Source organism: Hippopotamus amphibius, chromosome 6 (assembly GCF_030028045.1).
Source record: "Hippopotamus amphibius kiboko isolate mHipAmp2 chromosome 6, mHipAmp2.hap2, whole genome shotgun sequence".
In the NCBI taxonomy this organism is placed as follows: Eukaryota; Metazoa; Chordata; class Mammalia; order Artiodactyla; family Hippopotamidae; genus Hippopotamus; species Hippopotamus amphibius.
Window position 1 is genome coordinate 79875889 of NC_080191.1, and position 13764 is coordinate 79889652.

Consider the following 13764-nt stretch of genomic DNA (forward strand, 5'->3'; position numbering starts at 1 on the left):
CCACATGCCGCGGAGCAACTAAGCCCACATGCCACAACTACTGAAGCCCCTGTGCCCACAGCCTGTGCTCTGCAACAAGAAAAGCCACTGCAATAAGAAGCCTTCACACTGCAGTGAAGAGTAGTCCCCACTTGCCACAACTACAGAAAGCCCACACACAGCAACAAAGATCCAATGCAGCCAATAAATTAAAAATAAATAAATAAATAAAATAAATAAATAAAAATATGGGCAATGGACTTGAATAGACATTTCTTCAAAGATGATATACAAATGGCAACAACCATGAAAAGATGCTCAACATTGCTAATCATTAGAGAAAGACAAATCAAAACTATAATTAAGATATCACCTTGCACCCATTAGGTTGTCTGCTATATGAATTTGCTAGGGTGTCCATAGCAAACATCACAGAGTTGGTGGCTTAAAGAAAAGTAATTTATTTTCTCACAATTCTGGAGGCTAGAAGTCTGAGATCAAGGAATTGACATGTTTGATTTCTCCTGAGGCTTCTCTCCTTGGCTTGCAGATAACAGCCTTCTTGCTGTGTCCTCCCATGGCATTTCCTCCTGTGCACATGGTCCCCCAGTTGTCTCTCTTTATGTCCAAATGTCTTTATTTTATAGGGATTCCAGTCAGATTGAATTAGGGCCCACCCTAACAGCTTCATTTTTATTAAATCACCTCTTTAAAGGCTCTATCTCCAAATAAAGTCATACTCTGAGGTACTGGGGGTTAGAGCTCTGACTTATAAATTTTGGGAGACACAATTCAGTCCATAACAGCTACTATCAAAACAAACAAAAGAATCAAATAAAAAAACAGAAAGTAATGAGTGTTGGTAAGGATGTGGAGAAATTAGAATCCTTTTGAACTCTTGGTAGGACTGTAAAATTGTGCAACCACTATGGAAAACAGTGTGGCAGTTCTCCCAAAAATTAAAAATGGAACTACTGTATGATATAGAAATCCCACTTCTGGGTATATATTCAAAAGAATTAAAATCAGAATCTCTACGAGATATTTGTACCCCCATGTTTGTAGCAGTGTTATTCACAATAGCCAAGGGTTGGAAGCGACTCAACTGTCTATAGGTGGATGAATAGATAAACAAAATGTGATATATACACACAATGGAATATTACTCAGCCTTAAAAAGAAGAAAATCCTGTCACATGCTACAATATAGATGAACTTTGAAGACATTATTATAAGTAAAATAAACCGGTCACAGAAAGACAAATAATGTATGATTTCACTTATAGGAGGTATTTAAAATAGTTAAATTCATAGAAACAGGAAAGCAGAATGGTAATTGCCAGGGGTTTGAGGGAGGGGGAAATAGGAAGTGGGACATTGTTATTTAATGGGTAGAGAGTTTCTGTTTTGCAAGATGAAAAAGTTCTAAAATTCTGTTGTACAACTGTGTGAATGTATTAATCACTATTGAACTGTACACATAAAAATGGTTAAAATGGTAAATTTTATGTGTTTTTTTTTATCACAATTAAAAAAAAAATGATTGGAAGAACTGAACCAGAATTTCTTGCCCTTATCATGGGGAAGTGGGTGGGCACTAAATTTGGATCAGAGAGACCAGAGGTTGTAAATAGCAATCACATTAACAGTGTCTAGTAATATAACCTGTTTCAGTTGATTCTATAATTCAGCTTTCTGCTCAATTTTAGCTCATAGTTTGCTGCCACTCTTGAGAATTCTTCAAATTCTCCATTGACTGTACCAATTTTCAAAATAAAGGGATTTTATGTAATTGATGAAATAAAACAGATGACCTCTCAAAAAAAAAAAAGAAAAGAAAAAATGGTGAATAAAAAGGGTTGGGGGTGAGGCATGGATAGACCTATGGGAGTAATCGCAAAGTCTGAAGATTACCATGTTTCTTGTTTATACTACATGTTAATCTCATGTTAATATAGAGCATTTCCTACAGAAGAGACACTACAAAACCAAGTAGACAGAATGTCTTGATTAGTTGACATCAGCCAGACTTTGTCTTCAGCTATTTCAAGTTCGGCACAATGGGCACTTAAATGAAGCAGCAACGATGACGTGAAGGAAGGCTATGAATTGGCCTAAGAGCATGGGCTCCCATTCACTAAGGCCACTACTGCTGAATGGTCTTCCTGTCAATGACCAGTGTTAAGGACCTGTATTAGGGTTCTCCAGAGTAACAACAGAACTAATAGGAAGTATATAAGAAGTGTGTGTGTGTGTGTAGCTAGATAGGTAGACGGGGTGGGGGGAGAGAGAGAGAGAAAGAGGGAGGGGGGAGAGAGAGAAGAGAGAGAGAGAGAGAGAAAGTGATTTATTATAAGGAATATTGGCTCATACAATTATGGAGGCTGACAAGTCCCACAGTTTGCAGTCAGTAAGCTGAGGACCCAGGGGAACCAATGTATAGGTCCAGTTTGAAAGCTGGAAGGCTTGAGACCCAAGAAGAGCTGATGTGTCTATCTGAAACTGAAGGCCTGAAAAGAATAATATCCCAGCTCAACAATCAGAGAGCAAGCGTTCTCTCTTACTCAGCTTTTTTATTCTATTCAAGTCTACAATTGGTTGGATGAGGCCCATCTACATTAGGGAAGGCAATCTGCTTCATTCAGTCTACCAATTCAAATGTTGAGCTTATCTAGAAATACCCTCACAGATGTCAGAATAATGTTTGACCAAAAGTCTGGGCACCTCATGGCCCAGTCAAGATGACAGGCAAAATTAATCACCACAAGGACCCAATATGGCAGTATCCTCAAGGAGACCAACCAGCTTTTCAGTGGTAATTTATTTCTTTGGAACCCTTCCACCTTGGAAAGAACAATGCTTTATCTTGACTGGAATCAAAATTACCACATTTCAAGTAGAGGTTTGACTTCTGTCTGTAGGATCTGAGCCAGTGGTGTTATTCAAGGGCCTTCTGAACCAAATAACCCCCTTTACTATAAAAAAAAATGCACCAGTGAGCACAAGACTATGGCTATCTATTGGTCCTATCATATACTTCACCTCCCAAAAGTTGTTAGACTGATATAGTGACAGAGGCACAGCACAGGCACCAGCTTGGAGATGATACCCTGTTAAGAAAGAGCACCATCCTGGATATACCAGAAATAAAACACTGGATATACCATAAATAGAAGGCAATTATGAGTATATGGTGTTGTATCCTTAATAAGTTGAATGCATGGGTTCAAGAACCAAAGCATATAAGTAGTACTGACCCTATTGACAATGACTCTAAGCTTAGAATTTGTACTTTTTCTTCCCCAAACCCTGGGCTCTGCAGGTCTTCGTGTCTCTGTATCCAGAGGTGTATGCCTCCACCAGGGAACACAGGAAGTAACTAACTACACTTTAAACAATGATTACTACCTAGTCTATTTGGACTCCTTATGCTAGAAATCAGTAGGCAAAATAATCTCAAAATTCTGACAGAGGTAGTCAAACATGCTCATCAGTAGGAGATCGTGTTGCTGATTCAGAACAGAGTTGAAAGAATATAAATGCCACCTAAGTGATTCAACTGGATGCTACTCGGTGTTCCCTCGATCAATTGTGGTAAATGGGCAGCTGTAATAGTCATAGCATAAGAAGAATATGAGAGCTCAGAACCCTCAGGGTCTTGGTCTGAGTACAGCACCAAGTAATGGACTTAGATCAACAGGAAAAGTAGCTGAAGGTGAGACTCTAGAAGGGGTGATAGAGGAAGAAGGTGATAGTCAGTGTAGCTCTCTCTAAGGTTAGCTGTGGAAGCCAGGGCTGTAGGTCACTCCTCTAGCCTTCCTCTTAGTTTCCCCAGGAAATGAGGACCACCATGACCCTGAAAGGGCTATCCACACAAGTGGAGGACTGCAGTGTGTGCTGCTTCCTCCTTTAGGACTGAGACAGTCCTTCTCTTACTTCACCTAAACCCTGCCATCTCAGCTCCATATATCACCCCTTGGCTTTAACCCAGCCCTCTTTTGCCAGTGCATCACAGATCATCTTACGCCTTTGCCTGGTTTTTTACTCCTCCACAAGTGTTATTCCCCAAAGCACCCTCCAGTAAAATTCTCGTACGCAAATCTCTACCTCATAGCATGCTTCCTACGTATTCCGACACACATACTTTAAGAAATATCTTTGTTGGAATAGTCTATAAAATTATTTCCTATGAAATAAAATTCATATTCTAATCTTCCATTTCTTGATGGTCTTTTTAACATTAGAATCCTTTATGTGCTTTAGAATTTTGGTTTGCTATTTATTTTGAGTGGGCGATTCTCTCTCCCTCCTTCCACGTTCTTTTCTTGTTTGGCCACTGCCTCCATCACGGTTACCTTTATCTCTGCCCTCCCAGAGAGTCATGCATATAGTCTGTGGCTTATTCTCTGGCAGAGAGTGCATATCCAGTCTTCAGACCAACGGGAGGCTTGATTTTGTCTTTGTTTCATGATTACAGATGTGTCTTTCCGACTAGATAGAACCACCGCGGATCACCAGCCATCGCATCAGTCATATGACCAGTAACACTATCCTGTTTTTGTTATTCCCCCCATGAACAGGGAGAATACACTCATAAAATCTGAATTTAGCAGGGAGGCGGGAGTGGAGCCTGCTGTTTTGCCCTGAGCATATTTAGTCCCTTTACCCACAGGAGTCAAACTCCTGGTTACCAGCAGCCAGAACCCTGCATCAGTAGGACTTCAGCACTCCAATTACTATCTCTTGGTGCTCAGCAAGGTTTTCTCTGTTTTTGAGACCCTTTTATTGTGTTTTGTTTTCCTATTTGATATGTTATTGTTATGTGCATGGGAAAGCATCAGTAGTGACACACTCAATTCCTGCTCCTATATTTTAGTGTATATCATCCTTCTCTAGTATCACCAATGTATACCCATATTCAGTTCTACGCATTATGAACTCTCCATGTGGTCAGTATCTTACATCCTTCATGACTTTGTTTTAAATTTTTATTTTCAGTACATTAAATTTACTCATAAAAACATTCTAAAAATGTACTGTTTTTCCTTTTTAACAAAGCATAATAAAACATAAAACCCCCCAAAACAGAATACTTGACATTTACAATTCAAAATCAAATTAGCATAATATTAAATGTTTACAAAACTATATCTTTTAAAAATATGTATGAAGTTACATGCAACTTTGTAAAATTGACATAAAAGAATGGCTCAAAAATGGGAGAATTTTCCTTCATTCCTAAAAAGAACATATGTCCAATAGAAGCTGTGAAGATTCTTGAGTACACAAAATCTTCAGTTTCAGTGCATGATTTTTAACACAATGACTTCCATGGAATAAATTAAATATTTGTTAATAATGGTGAGTTTAAGGAAACTCCCATAAAGAAAGAAAATAGCAGAAATAGCAGAAAGATGTACCTTGTAGGATTCCCAAAAGGTGAAGTCACCCTTAAAGTCTATTCTTTCATTAATATTTTATTCCTTAAAGCACTCAGTTAAATTCCACGTTACGCCGTTGTAGAGTTGGAATGAAAATATGGAATTGGGTGATACCTAACAGGATGTTGTTAGATTTTCTAAATAGCCCTTAATAAAGAGAAAGACTGACAAGGGGCACATACAGTGTTTGGAAGAGAGCATGCCGGGAAATATCTAAGCATTTCATGTTACTTAAAAATAGAATTCTCGACAGGTTCCATCTGTGTGTGTGTGTGTGTGTGTGTAAGTATTGGCTATGGGGTAGAGGGGCTCTTTTGGGGGCATGAGGAGCCAGTGCAAAGGTGCTGGGTGGCTAGAGGAACAAAGAGCAAGTGGGACTTATTACCACCAACACTGCTGGGCTCTCACTTTTGCTGAGAGCAACCTTGAAATGGTTGCAGTGCTTATTTACTAGTTTATTTCCCTTGAAAATAACAATTGTTATTTTTTCCTTAAGAAATGACATATATATTTAGCTCCTTTAAGAATTAAAAGGGAGGTGTAAATTCAATAATGGGGAAAGAATGATAATAGAAACAAAATAGAGGATAGGAAAGAAGCTACTATCCAAGTAGTACTCCTAATTTCTACAGCACTTAAAGCATTTTTGGCCGGAAATCTGAGCATATGACCCATTTCATTGTAATTTTGCCTTCATGGTCTAATGAATTATATTGTACCGTCAGAATCTGAGCTTATTAAGACCATGGTTCTTCGATAGACAAAGTGCTCTTTCTGTTTTTTTTTCCTTCTAAATTTGGCTCAGTTATTTGTTATGTATTATGACTAACCTAAAAAGTGCTCATTTAAATATTATTGCATATCTAAAACAAGGTTTTATTTTACTGCAACTGTATTTTCATGCTTAATTTTTTATTGCCACCAATTTTCAACCGTTCAATAATCCCACTGTGGTTTTTATACTGAGATAAAAGAACTAAAAAGACAAGCTTTGCAACCAACTGCTTACCAGGCTAAGCTCTGCACAACTCCCAAGCTTAGATCCCTACACTCTTAGGAGCTAAAAATTATTTTGAGCTTTCAAAAAGTCATGACACTGAGATGAAAAGGGAATCAATATAAAACATTTGAAAATACAATACTGGATTAAAATATAGAAAATTTCTCAGGTAACAAATCAAATATACTCATTTTTATAAAGCAAACTCGATTTTTTAAAAGTAAGGTTTTAAAGATTTATAATATTAATGTATCAGCCACCTGTCTAAACTGATATTAATTCAGTTAACATAGTAAAACTTGTTTAATAATGCTTTTTCAAGAGGGAAGTTAAACACATTGAAAATTTTGTTAAACATTGAAGTTTGCTAATATAAACATAAAGGTACAGTTGTGACAAAATATTTTGATGGAAAACTCATAAAATCTTAAATGTGCTACATGTAAATTTTGGCCTACACACTGAGAAAAGTGCCTATTGATAGCAATTCATCAGAAAAATCTGGCACCAGTGTCAGTGGCCCCAAGGCAGAAATCCCCAAAAGAGGTGAGAAAGACATCAGAACATGCTACACCTGGCTCTGCTACTAACTAGCTTTGGGAATCTGGGCAAATCATTGAACTCTCTGTGCCTCAGTTTCCAGTTTCCTGGAAAACTAACATGATAATAATGTACTCAACTTGTAGAGTACCTGTGAGCATCAACAGAAAGCCAGTAAGTTAATGTGGAAAATATTCATAGCAATGCCTGAAATACTGAGCACTCCCGACAAATGTTAGCTCATAATTATTGCTTGTCTGTTTTAAAAACTCAAAATGTTAAAAAACGAGGGATATCTCTAGTAGCTTAGGTAGCCTTTTTGTTAGTTTCACTGATGCCGTTGTAGCTCAAAACCTATTCCTAATTCTTTGACATTGCTTTCAAGGCTTATAGAACACAAATATTCAGCTTGCATTAAATAATTGTCACATACTAGATGCAGATATTATTCTTGGTTCTGAAGATGAAAAATGAGTAAGACATAATTCCTGCCCTCAAAAGACTTAGTCTAGCAGGAGAGAAACAATATACAAATAAGCCCGCAGCACAACATCCTCTAGGTATTTTAGTATAGAATTTTTGACATTGAGTCATAATTGAGAATTTACATACATTTTTTATTTTCATGGGACTGAAATGTATTCTGCCCAGTGATCAGAATTGGGACTGACCCTACATAAGAATCCAATAAATGACTGCTGACAGAATATACACAGTCATAAGTATACATAAAAAGCAAAAGTGATGGTGGAAACTGTCTAAGCTTCCTAAGAATGGATAAGGTCTTCATTGGGTTTTAATTGCTAAATAACAGTTTACAAGGTAGGGAAATGCAAAATAATTTTGTGTGTCCAGAGAACTTTAGACAGTTTGGAATAGGTATGATGAAAAAACATCCATACTTTTTTTCTAAGCCATTTCAAGAACTAGAGTACCTTCTAAAGGAAGGTTATCTGGAGAGGAGAGTTTGGTGATAGGAGACTGGAATCAAGGCCACAACAGTTGACGAGGAGATGACAGATTCTGAAATATTTAAAGATTACTATCTGCAAAATTTGATGAACTGAATGTGGAAGGGGGTGAGAGAGAGAGAGAGAGAGAGGACCCAGTGCGTTTTTAGATTTCAGACTAGGGTGAGGCTTTGAATGACTAAAATGGTAACAACCCTTTGTATTTTCATGGCAGACAAATTTTTAAAAATACCAATACTTTTAGAGCCGTCCTGTGTAAATAAAGGGAATAATCAAACTCCATAGTACTATTTTTATCAAATTTTAGCAAATGAAACAAATTTTCTTCTCACATATCTAATGGTTATATAGATATTTTCAGTTAAAAAGTTTTCAAAAACAGATGAGAATTTGTGTAACACCTATGTGGGGTTAATTATAAAGTTAGAACCTAGTTGAATAAATAAGTTCCTGTTTATTTAATGTTGCCTTATGATTGTAGTATCATGTTATATTTGTTATTGCTCCATAGTGTTAGGAACTCAGAAATGTGCTGTAAGTCCTCTCACTAATGAAGAATACCAAACTTGCTTAATGCAGAGTTGCAAAATGCTGATAGAAACTAAGGGGATGAAAAATCGGATTAAAGTCTTACTGAGCTCCATCAGACCCCCCCATCAGTAAGCACACATGAGCCTCCTAGATAGCTTCCTCCACAAGAAGGCAGACAGCAGTATCAAGCAGTATCAGCAGTATTTCGTTTTGTGAACTGAAAACCACAGCCACAGAAAGATAAAGAAAATGAAAAAGCAGAAGACTTTGTACCAGAGGAAGGGACAGGATAAAACCCCAAAAAGCAACTAAATGAAGAGGAGATAGGTACCCTTCCAGAAAAAGAATTCAGAATAGTGATGGTGAAGATGATCTAGGACTTTGAAAAAAGACTGGATGCAAAGATTGAAAAGGTTACCAAAGACCTAGAAGAATTAAAGAGCAAACAGAGACATGCAACACAATAACTAAAATGAAAAATACACTAGAAGGAACCAATAGCAGATTAACTGAGGCAGAAGGGCGAATAAGTGACCTGGAAGACAGAATGGTGATAATCACTGATGTGGAAAAGAATAAGGAAAAAAGAATGAAAAGAACTGAAGACAGCCTGAGATACCTCTGGGACAATGTTAAATGCACCAACATTCGCATTATAGGGGTCCCAGAAGGAGAAGAGAGAGAGAAAGGACCCGAGAAAATATTGGAAGAGATTATAGTTGAAAACTTCCCTAACATGGGAAAGGAAATAGCTACCCAAGTCCAGGAAGCACAGAGAGTCCCAGGCAGGATAAACCCAAGGAGAAACATGCCAAGACATATAGTAGTCAAACTGACAAAAATTAAAGACAGAGAGATGTTATTAAAAGCAACAAGGGAAAAATGACAAATAACATACAAGGGAACTCCCATAAGGTTAACAGCTGATTTCTCAGCAGAAAATCTGCAGGCCAGGAGTGGCATGATATATTTAAAGTGATGACAGGGGAGAACCTACAACCAAGAATACTCTACCCAGCAAGGATCTCATTCAGATTCAACGGAGAAATCAAAAGCTTTACAGACAAGCAACAGCTAAGAGAACTCAGCACCACCAAACCAGCCCTACAACAAATGCTAAAGGAACTTCTCTAAGTGGGAAACATAAGAGAAGAAAAGGACCTACAAAAACAACAACAAAACAATTAAGAAAATGGTAATAGGAACATACATATCGATAATTACCTTGAAGGTAAATGGACTAAATGCACCAACCAAAAGACACAGACTGGCTGAATGCATACAAAAACAAGACCCACTTATATGCTGTCTACAAGAGACCCACTTCAGACCTAGGGACACATACAGATGGAAAGTGAGGGGATGGAAAAAGATATTCCATGCAAATGGAAATCAAAAGAAAGCTGAAGTAGCAATAGTCATATCAGATAAAATAGACTTTAAAATAAAAAATGTTACAAGAGACAAGAAAGGACATTACATAAAGACCAAGGGATCCATCCAAGAAGAGGAGATAACAATTATAAATATATATGCACCCAATATAGGAGCACCTCAATACATAAGGCAAATGCTAACAACTATGAAAGAGGAAATGCAAGGGAGAAATAGAGACACAGGTGTAGAAAACAAACATATGGACACCAAGCGGGGAAAGCAGGGAGGGTTGGGGGGGGGATGAATTGGGAGATTGGGATACCAAATTGTACACTCTAAATATATGCTGTTTATTGTCTGTTAACTGTATCTCAATAAAAGTTCTTAAAAAAAAAAAAAAAAGAAACTAAGGGGACATATCTGTGATTTGTGTTGAAATGTCCATCTAGTCATTTTGGCAATTTTATTTGAGGAACATAAGAATACTGTGACCTAGGCTCTCTCTCTCTGTGCCTAGCTCCTATATGTCAGGAATAATAAAATTTTTGAGGCATTTGGTGTTCTAACATTTTATCAGGACCATTTTAAGTGTTCATAAGTCTCTCTATCTTTAAGCTTATTTCCTGTGCTTCTTAAACTGAACAAAATAAATGTTTGGAATATTTTGGTGGTAAAGTTTTACCAAAGTTTGTACAGCTACAATTGCTTGAATCAAACAATACAAAAAGCTTTATGGGGTGATGGAAATGATTCTAAAGTTTAGGACAATTCCAGAGACTTAATTTTTTTTTAATTTTGAGGAGGCAAAAATTACATTATTGTACATTAACTATACGTATAAGAAGATAAATTCCAGATAAGAATCTAAGTTAGACTTCAACTATTGATATTTTCCCTCTACATTTATAAGTATTACCTTTATTAAAAATAAATGCTGATGGGTGTATCCAGTTACCAGGGATATTTCTTTAAACCTCTTATGCATGCAAGGTATTTATATGCAGCCCTTAGCAAAGCTACACAATCAACACCCACTGTGGTACCATTATATACAATACAATTATCACAGACACAATGTACATTCAGAATAGCAAAAACTGTATATACACTTTATATAAAAAAGACACATTTTGATAATTTGGGGATAGATTAATTGCTCTCAAGTTACTCTTAACCCAAGCCACATAACACATCCCCAAACTGGACCATAAATGACTCTGTTTCATATAGCTTTTATTCAAATTCCAGTGATTTTTTTAAACTATATTTTATGGAACCGTGTGTGGCCTATGCTTCTTTTTGTCTTGAAAAAAAAAATAAAGATGTCATTTAGCTCCTGGTGGAGCCCCAAGCTGCGATGTGTTTGTTAGTCTAATGTATCCATCCTTTGTGTAGCCACTAACTTCAGACAGTGTCATGACTCCCTTCCCTGCTAAACTACGTGAGACGACAGTAGGTCACTGCAGCAGTCTGCCACCCAACAAAGAGAGGTGTGAGGAAAATGTTTGTGTACATTTGAGACACAGTTTCTAAAGCCAAGTAATTAGCATAAGACAGAGGCTGGCCCATAACCACAGGAAGGATAAGAAATTTTACTGACAGCTAAATTGGAGCTATGTTAATCTGACAAGACTGTGTAGAAAGGATGCTTGTATTTAGTCACCAGCGCCATACTATGTACAGTTTCCTTTATTGTTAGGAGACTCAAAATTCTCAGTGAAAGCGGCCAGTGTCCTGATCTGTGTGGTGTGAAACCATGGTCAGTTGTCACCATGACTACCCTATCGTGGGGAAGTCTGACTGACAATGGAATCCACTAATTATAACTTTATAACACTACCCTATCTCTAGTTTACCAAATTCTTCACAGGATTATTGCGTTTAATTTGTTTCTTAGTGAATGACTTGGAAACTCCACAGCTCTCCTCTCTTATCAGAGGAGGTATATACTATTTCCAGAAGTCTCCCTAAGCTCTAGCTGCAGGACAACCTTTAGACTTTCCCTCTTAGCCAGATGCCTTTTCAAGCAGTACAACCTTCTTTCTACTTGGATGATTTACTTCACCCATTAATCATGTGTAATTGTTTCCATGTTACAGAGTTTTTAGTACATTCTCAATGATGTGATTTATGAAATTTTATGTTAAAAATGACTTAGTTATGTGCAGGAGCAGTAAAAGACATGCACGGTGCATTCAGGAAACACTACTCTGAGTTACAGGTGGTAATTACCTTAACATACTCCAGTGATTTCTTTCATTTCAGAGTCATAATTTACAACCACTTTTATGACCAAATTTTAGGATACTGATACTTGGAATAAAAAAGATGAACTTTTATTAATCTTTATACGTTTCAAATCTATGTTCCTACATATTTGTTAATACTAGAAATAGTAGTGATAGATTTAACATTCCTAAATGATAAGAAGAAAGTTCAAGTTCACACTGTGATTTCACATCATGACTTTCGCTTAGTTAGTTGGAAACTTTAGTATCTCTAATGTCTGAATTATGAAGTAGCCATGAGACAAACTATTTGAAGTATTTTTAGGTGTTTAAAGTGTCTGAAGTGTTTTTAAGTACAAAATTGTATGTTTGGAATGTTAGCAGCAAACTGTGGTCAAGGTAGTTAAACCATAAAGCATCATTATAGCTAAAAAGAAAATAATGATAGCAACAAGACATCAGAGACAAACTTAACTAAAATTAAATAGAATAAATACTCCTTATAAAATTGTATCAGAAAGAATAAAAACACTCAGTATGTTATCTCAAAAATCATGAACCATAAATAAGTCATAATTTCTCTCTTTTGGTCCAAAGTTCCATATGACTTGCTATAGATGTAAATTCTATTTAAATTTACTATAGATAGCATTTAAAATCCATACATTCTTTCTTTTTTCCCTTTTTTTTTGCATCATAAATATTTTATTTTATTTTACTTTATTTTTATTGGAGTATAGTTGCTTTACACTGCTGTATCAGTTTCTGCTGTACAGCAAAGTGAATCAGCCATACGTATATACATAAATCCCCTCTTTTTTGGATTTCCTTCCCTTTAGCTCACCACAGAGCACTGAGTAGAGTTTTCTGTGCTATATAGTAGGTTCTCATTAGTATCTATTTTATACAAAGTAGTGTATATATGTCAATCCCAATCTCCCACACCACCAAACCCCTCACCCCCGCCCGGTGTCCATACGTTTGTTCTGTATGTCTGTGTCTCTAATTTTGCTTTGCAAATAAGATCTATACAATTTTTCTAGATTTCACATATATGCATTAACATACGGTATTTGTTTTTCTCTTTCTGGCTTACTTCATTCTGTATGACCGTCTCTAGGTCCATCCATGTATCTGCAAATGGCATAATTTCATTCCTTTTTAAGGCTGAGTAATATTCCATTGTATATATATGCCACATCTTTATCCATTCATCTGTTGATGAACACTTACATTGCTTCCATTTCCCGGCTATTGTAAATAGTGCTGCAATGAACAATGGGGTGCATGTGTCTTTTTGAAGTATCGTTTTCTCTGGGTATATGCCCAGTAGTGGGATTGCTGGGTCATATGGTAATTCTATTTTTAGGTTTTTAAAAAACCTCCATACTGTTCTGCATAGTGGCTGTATCAATTTACATTCCCACCAACAGTGTAAGAGGGTTCCCTTTTCCCCACACCTTCTCCAGCATTTATAGTTTCTAGATTTTTTGATGATGGCCATTCTGACTCATGTGAGGTGATACCGCAATAGTTTTGATTTGCATTTCTCTAATAATTAGTGATGTTGAGCAGCTTTTCATGTGTAGCTGGCTGTCTGTATGTCTTCTTTGGAGAAATGTCTATTTAGGTCTTCCACCCAGTTTTTAATTTTTTTTTTTTGATATTGAGCTGCATGAGCTGTTTGTATATTTTGG